The sequence below is a fragment of the Nicotiana sylvestris genome, chromosome 6 (genome assembly GCF_000393655.2).
Source record: "Nicotiana sylvestris chromosome 6, ASM39365v2, whole genome shotgun sequence".
Classification (NCBI taxonomy): Eukaryota; Viridiplantae; Streptophyta; class Magnoliopsida; order Solanales; family Solanaceae; genus Nicotiana; species Nicotiana sylvestris.
This window is the reverse complement of record NC_091062.1, coordinates 208,082,450-208,090,556: the sequence shown is the minus strand read 5'-3', so window position 1 is coordinate 208,090,556 and position 8,107 is coordinate 208,082,450. Positions and strand designations below refer to the sequence as shown.

The 8,107-nt window shown below is 41.3% G+C and overlaps 1 long non-coding RNA gene across 2 annotated transcripts; it reads left to right on the top strand.

Annotated features, from left to right (window-relative positions):
* Positions 1-378: 378 nt before the first annotated feature.
* Positions 379-7,796, top strand: LOC138870142 (uncharacterized). 2 transcript variants are annotated; one of them, XR_011400378.1, is made up of 2 exons: positions 379-781; positions 7,492-7,796. It is a non-coding gene; the product is annotated as an uncharacterized lncRNA (long non-coding RNA). The 2 variants fall into 2 exon arrangements; XR_011400377.1 differs by having other exon boundaries at positions 379-898.
* Positions 7,797-8,107: the final 311 nt, after the last annotated feature.

Genomic DNA, 8,107 nt, shown 5'->3' with positions numbered 1-8,107 from the left:
TATATAAACTAATTACATATTTTGAATAATCTATATGTCTATCATATTATTGTATTATGTCCAAATTATCAAGACAAAGGAAGCTCAAAGAAATTAATAAGAAGAAAGAAAATGCCATCAAATTAGGCTCAAAGGATAACCCATTTTTATAGATGAGCCCAAAGTCTGCCAAAATGATTAGCCCATGTAGTAAAATTCCTTTTGAAGACTAATGAGCCCAAATATAATTTATCAGATTTTCATTTAAGCCTAACTGAAGCCCAATCTGCCTAGCCCATCTAAATGAATCCTCCAGAAGCTCTCATTTTTGCCGTAGGATTAAAATTAGAATGACCCAATGATCCTCCTTTCTTAAGATTTAGACCTAATAGTATTCAGACTTGCTAGAGTTTTAAAATCTCAATCTCTCTATGCAGCCGCCAACCCCTTTCCTCTCTTGGACAAAATTTCAACTCGCTTTCACCATGAAATCAGAATGGTTTCACCATTTTCGCCAAAGTCTTCATTTTCTCTCTTGCATATTCAGTGAAAAGCCGAAAACTTTGGTATCAAAGTTGACCAAATCGCTATTTTTCTGAAGCAAGAGAACGATTTTGTTGATCTTCTTTCTGTCACAATTTTGACGGATCTTGAACGAGCAATTTTGAATTTCAAGCGGATCTTTCAATTCCCGCTTCCAAAACCCTAGTTTTCTCCTATAAATACTCCCCAACTCTCCAGCCGAAAGATCATCTGGGAATCCTCAAAAAATAGTTAGAACTTGGCAAAATCGAGTCACCAAGTAATTCTCTTCTTTAATCTCTGTCTCTATTTAGTTCGCTAAAACAATGTTTCAATCTTGTTACGTGGAGGGAGTAGATCTGAAATCTCAAAGTTTTAGTCCATTGCCTCTAAAAAGGTACACTTTGGAGCAACTTTTTGAGTCTCAATGCGAGACTCGTTGTCGCCATGAAGTTGCCACTGCTGCATTTCCTCTACCATATTTCTCTTTCGTAGACCTGATAATTCGTGTGGGATAGACACAAGAAAAATGCCAAAGTTAAATTTGGTCATCCCTAGAAAGGGGATGGATTATCATTGTTATTCGGCATTTTATTAACTGCTTTTTATATATTTTGTTTACTATCACTCTTAATTAATTCTTGCATGAATGTGTAAGGGTAACCAATACAGTTAAAATTGAATTAGTTATCCCAGCAATACCTATCTGCCTAAGTAGTGCTTATGAAATTAGTTTAACTGAATAATGGTTAAGTCAATATGGGCTGATCCTAGTTTTAGTCCAATTAGAATTTTTTCCTTACTAAGTATTCTTTTTATAATACTCAAGCTAACTATCTTGTAAATCAATGTCATGCTTTGTTCATCTATTAGAGCTTTTAAACAAATAAAAAATACATTTGCTTTCTTAACTATTCTTAACTTCAAGCCTTTACGATTTTTAATTAAAGCCTTTGGGCATTTTCGTCCAGTGTCCTTTTGGAGTTAATATCCTAAAATCAAATTTGAGTTTTCAAATGACATATAATATTTTGTGAAATATTTTAACTCTTGTAGTCTAATAGTCTTACAAAGCTTTAGTTAAATTACACTAAGTCTGAAGGTAACCGCGTCTCATGCGGATCTTGAGGGGCGCCTCACACCTTCCGTTAAGTTAATTTGAACCATTACCTTAGAATCTCTCATATTTAGTAAACTTCAATGGAATTTAACTTTACATTATCTTGTTTAAAATAAGTGTCCTAATTCACCTTTAAAAGGATTATGTGACGACTCTTTAATTAATAATTAATTCAGGAATCACCAATATGTTATACTCTAATTTGACCTGGTTAAAATAGGGTATAACAAAGGCTCGGCGTATGGTCGAGAAGGGGTGTTTGGCCTATTTGGCATATGTTCGTTATTCTAGTGCCGAGGTTCCTTCTATTGATTCTGTGCTTGTTGTTCGTGAGTTCCCTAAGGTATTTCCTTTAGACCTGTCGGGTATGCCATCGGACAAGGATATTGACTTCTGCATTGATTTAGCTCCGGGCACTCAGCCCATTTCTATCTTGTCGTATCGTATGGCTCCGCTTGAGTTGAAAGAGTTGAAGGAGCAGTTGCAAGACTTGCTTGAGAAGTGTTTCATTAGACCCAGTGTTTCGCCTTGGGGTGCGTCGGTGTTGTTTGTTAAGAAGAAGGATGGATCAATGAGAATGTGTATTGATTACCGGCAGTTGAACAAGGTTACAATCAAGAATAAGTATCTGTTGCGGAGGATTGATGATTTGTTTGATCAGCTTCAGGGTGCCAAGGTATTTTCGAAGATTGACTTGAGATCTGGCTACCATCAGTTGAGGATTAGGTTATCTGATGTCCCTAAAATAGCTTTCCGCACTGGTTACGGGCATTATGAGTTCTTGGTGATGTCATTCGAGTTGACAAATGCCCCAGCAGCTTTTATGGATTTGATGAACCGAGTGTTCAGGCCTTACTTGGATTCGTTCGTGATAGTATTCATTGATGATATTTTGATTTATTCCCTCAGCCGGGAAGAGCACGAGCAGCATCTTCGAGTGGTTCTTCAGACTCTGAGGGATAGTCAGTTGTATGCTAAGTTTTCGAAATATGAGTTCTGGTTGAGTTCAGTTGCATTCCTGGGTCATGTTGTATCAGCAGAGGGTATTTAGGTTGATCTGAAGAAGATTGAGGCAGTCAAGAATCGGCCTAGACCAGCATCAGCTACAGAGATCTGGAGTTTCTTGGGACTGGCAGGCTACTATCGTCGGTTTGTGGAGGGGTTTTCATCTATCGCAGCCCCGATGATCAGGTTGACCCAGAAGGGTGCCTAGTTCAGGGGGTTGGATTAGTGTGAGGCAAGCTTTCAGAAGCTCAAGACAGCTTTGACTACAGCTCCGGTGTTGGTTTTGCCTACAGGTTCAGGGCTATATACAGTTTATTATGATGTATCTCGTATTGGTATTTGTGCGGTGTTGATGCAGGATGGCAAGGTCATTGCCTATGCTTCGCGACAGTTGAAGATTCATCAGAAGAGCTATCCTATTCATGATTTGGAGTTGGCAGTCACTGTTCATGCGTTGAAGATTTGGAGGCATTATCTGTATGGCGTGGCATGTGAGGTGTTCACGGATCACAATAGTTTGTAGTATTTGTTCAAGCAAATGGAGTTGAATTTGAGGTAGAGAAGGTAGTTGGAGCTATTAAAGGACTATGATATCACCATCTTATATCATTCAGGAAAGGCCAATGTGGTGGCCGATGCTTTGAGTAGGAAGTTAGCCAGTATGGGCAGTCTTGCTTATATTCCGGTCGGTGAGAGGCCGCTTGCTTTGGATGTTCAAGCTTTAGCCAATCAGTTCATGAGGTTGGATGTTTCTAATCCCAGTCATGTGTTAGCTTGCACGGTCACTCGTTCTTCTTTATTAGAGCGTATCCGAGATCGGCAGTATGATGATCCCTATTTGTGTGTCCTTAGAGATGCGGTGCAGCACGGAGGTGTCAAGCAGGTTACCTTAGGTGATGATGGAGTTTTGAGATTGCAGGGTCGAGTTTGTGTGCATAATGTGGATGGACTTCGAGAGTTGATTTTAGAGGAAGCCTATAGCTGCCGATACTCTATTCATCCGGGCACCGCGAAGATGTATCAAGATTTGCGGCAGCATTATTGGTGGTGGAGAATGAAGATGGATATCATTGCATATGCGGCTCGGTGTTTGAATTGTCAGCAGATTAAGTATGAGCATCTAAGGCCTGGTGGTTTGTTCCAGAAGATCGAGATTCCTGAGTGGAAGTGGGAATGGATCACTATGGACTTCGTTGTTGGACTCCCATGGACTCAGAGGAAGTTCGATGCAGTGTGAGTTATTGTTATAGGCTGACCAAGTCAGCGCATTTCATCCCTCTAGCAGTCTCTTATTCTTTTGAGAGGTTAGATGAGATCTATATCCGGGAGATTGTTCGTCTTCACGGTGTGCCCGTGTCTATTATTTCGGACCGAGGTATGCAGTTTACCTCACATTTCTGGATAGCAGTTCAGCGAGAGTTGGGCACACGGGTTGAGGTGAGCACAACATTTCAACCTCAGACGGACGGGCAGTCCGAGCGGACTATTCAGATTTTGGAGGATATGCTCCGAGCTTGTGTCATTGACCTTGAAGGCTCGTGGGATCAGTTTTTGCCTTTAGCAGAGTTTGCCTACAACAACAGCTACCAATCGAGTATTTAGATTGCTTCTTATGAGGCTTATATGGTAGGAAGTGTCAGTCTCCGGTTGGATGGTTTGAACCAGGAGAGGCTCGGTTGTTGGGTACGGATCTGGTTCAGGATGCCTTGGACAAGGTCAGGATTATTCAGGATAGGCTTCGTACAGCTCAGTCCAAGCAAACGAGCTATGCCGACCGCAAGGTTCGAGATTTGGCTTTCATGGTCGGTGAGTGGGTATTGCTTCGAGTGTCGCCTATGAAGGGCGTGATGAGATTTGGGGAGAAGGGCAAGCTTAGCCCTAGGTTCATTGGCCCGTTTGAGATTCTTGATCGAGTGGGAGATGTGGCTTACAGACTTGCATTGCCGCCAAGCTTATCAGCCGTGCATCTAGTGTTTCATGTGTCCATGCTTCGGAAATATCACGGCTATCCATCCTACGTGTTAGATTTCAGCACTGTCCAATTGGACAAGGACTTGTCTTATAAGGATGAGTCGGTAACTATTCTAGACCGGCAGGTTCGTCAGTTGAGATCGAAGAGTTTTCCTTCTATTCGTGTTCAGTGGAGAGGTTAGCCTGCTGAGGCATCGACCTGGGAGTCCAAGTCCGATATGCGGAGCCGTTATCCTCATCTTTTCCCCGACTCAGGCACTTTCTTTTTATGTCCATTCGAGGACGAACGTTTGTTTTAGAGGTGGAAAATGTGATGAACTTTTCCTCACTTGTTTTTAAAATGAATTCCGCGTTCCGAGGCCTTAAAAACCTCTTTCGTCATCACCTTGATTTGAGTGCACAGTCCGGGCACGTAGCCGAAAAACCATTTTTGTAAAAATCTGTGAAAATGATGAATTTTGACTTTACAATGAATTTAAGTTGACTTCGGTCAATATTTTGGGTAAACTAACCTGGACCGTGATTTAATGGTCCTGGAGGATATGTGGAAAAATATGGGACATGGGCATATGCTCGGAATCAAATTCCGAGGTCCCAAGCCCGAGAAATGAATTATTAAAGAAAATTGTTTTCTAGAAATTTCTATGAGTTTTAGAAATGAAATGTATTTAGAATTTGATGGTATTGGGCCCGTATTCTGGTTTCGGAGCCCGGTACAGGTCTTATATGAGAAATAAGATGAGTCTGTAAAATTTGGTAAGAAACGGAAGTCGTTTGAGGTGATTCAGACCCGTAGTTGTGAAAATTCATACTTTGAAAGTGTTGAGATTTTTCTTAGATTTCTATGCTAATTCGTTGTTTAAGAGGTTATTTTAGTGATTTGATCGCACGGATAAGTTCATATGATGTTTTTGAGTTAGTACGCATATTTGGTTTGGAGCCCCGAGAGCTCGGGTGAGTTTCGGATAGGTCTCGGGAGGTTTTTGAACTTATGAAAGTTGTAGGTTTTTGCTGTTCAGTGCACAAGGGTTTTGTTCTTCGCGTTCGCGTGGTCCCACTCGCGAACGCGTAAGGCAAATTTTTCAGGTGCCAGTTTTCTTCTTCGCGAATGCGAAGCCTGAGACGCGAACGCTAAGCTGAGGGGGGAGTACCCTTCGTGAACGCGTCCAGGCACTCGCGAACGCGTAAGGCAATTGGCCTGGGGGGGGGTTCTTACTTGTTCTATGCGAACGCGGCCACTGGCCTACGAACGCGAAGGCTCGAGGGGTCAAAGCTCCGCGAACGCGAGCCTAAGGTAACGAACGCGAAGGTCACCTAGGCCTAACTCATCGCAAACGGGACAGGCCTATCGCGAACGCGATGAATGCCTATCCAGTGATTTTAAAACTGAAGCAAAACAGGACTTAACCAAAATTTCATAACTTCTTCTTCCAAACTCCAAATTGGGCGATTTTTGAAAGAGAATTTCATCACAAATCCATAGGTATGTAATCTTAGGCTCATTTTCTTCAATTTCCATTAACGCCCATTAGATTTCTAGGCTTAAATCATGTTCTTAAGGGTAGAAAATTAGGGGTTTGGGTAGAGTAAGTGCCTTTTGTATATTTGGGATTTAGACCTTGGTTTGGGGTCGAATTTTGGAACTAATTATATATTTCGGGCTCGTGGGTGAATGGGCGATCGGGTTTTGGTCCAAACCTCGTATTTTGGCCAAGCCGGCCCTGGGTCAATTTTTGGCTTTTTGAGAAGAATGATAAGAAATCTATAATTAAGCATTGGAATTAGATTGTTTAGCCTTTATTGATGATATTAAGTCGATTATGTCTAGATACATTTGATTTCGAGCCAAATTCAAAAGGAAAGGTGGTGTTTGAGGCTTGAGTTGGCCGTGGAAGTTTGAGGTAAGTGTTTGGTCTAACCTTAGCTTGAGGGATTAAGAGTTGTGTCCTATTTGCTACGTGTTACCTGTTGAGTACGACGTATAAGCATGGTGATGAGTATCTATACGTCGGTGTCGAGCATGACCGTGAGTCTTAAATTGAAATTGTTGTGTTCTTAATGAGTAATACAAATGTCTAAGTTGGTGATTCTCTGTATTGAGCAAGGATTATGATTATTCTCGTGGAAATTATTTATGATTGAGTATTAGTATTAGTTGAGGTAGTTAGATGTTGGAACAAGTTTGGTTATAGTTGTTTCTCCCTTGCGGGATGTATATACTTGTACTGTCTCGATTCCCTTGCCAGGATAGCGTTGTTTCTTTATTGATCCCTTGACGGGACTCTATTTGTGAATTGGTATAGAACTGTATATGTGGATCGGGTTGCACGCCGCAACAATAATATAATTGGATCGAGTTGCACGCAGCAACAGTGATAAATGATATAGATCGGGTTGCACGTCGCATCAATAATATAATTGGATCGGGTTGCACGCCGCAACAGTGATAAATGATATAGATCGGGTTGCACGTCGCAACAGTAATAAATGATATGGATCGGGTTGCACGCCGCAACAGTAATAAATGATATGGATCGGGTTGCACGCCGTAACAGTATTATTATATTTTGGATCGGGTTCCGCGCCAAAACAATAGAAAATACGAATTGTTTATAGATTGGTTGTGAGTTCTTCATTGCTTTGTTGTAGATTCTAAATTGTTCCTTATGCCTTTCTCTTAAATTATTGTTAGTATTGATATTCCCCCGCAGCATGTACCCCCTCCCATATTTACTTGTTTATTCCTGTTTTATTTTCTGTTGCATATTATATAACTGCACAGGTTTATTTGGTAGTCTGGCCCTATCCTCGTAGCTACTTCGTCGGGGTTAGGCCATGCACTTACCAGCATATGGGGTTGGTTGTGCTGATACTACACTCTGCACTATGTGCAGATCCCGGAGCGGCAGCGTTCGGACCGTAGCATTTGGATGACTGCCTTCAGTCCAGCTAGAGATACCCAGGTAGTCCTGCAGGCGTCCGCAGGCCCGGTGTTCTCTTCTATCTTTTATGTATTCTGTTTCCATTTACTTCCGAGACAGATTGTACTTTTCCTTTCAGACACTTGTATGTAGTATTCGTAGACAGTCCGTGATATTGTGACACCGGATTTCGGGTAGAGACGTATGTTGGCATTGTCGTACTGGTTATGGTTAATTTATCAGATTAAGTCTTCCGCTTGTTTTTAATTATCGTTAAATTTTCACGGTTGATCACATGTTAGTTTAAATTGTTAAAAAGGGCTAATAAATGAGTTGGAAATTCTACAATACGCTACTTGCCTAGCTTCCACGAGTAGGCGCCATCACGACTCTCGAGAGTGGGAAATCGGGATCGTGACATTAAGCGAAAAAGACAAAGAAAGAGAGAGCGAGAGACGTTAGTATTGACCTATGGCTTGGGTGGATATTCAGTCCTGGTTTATATATTTGTAGCATTGACTTATTTAGCATTTCCTTATCTAAGAATTTATTTGCAGAAACAGACAGATCTCAGGTCGAATTACTCATT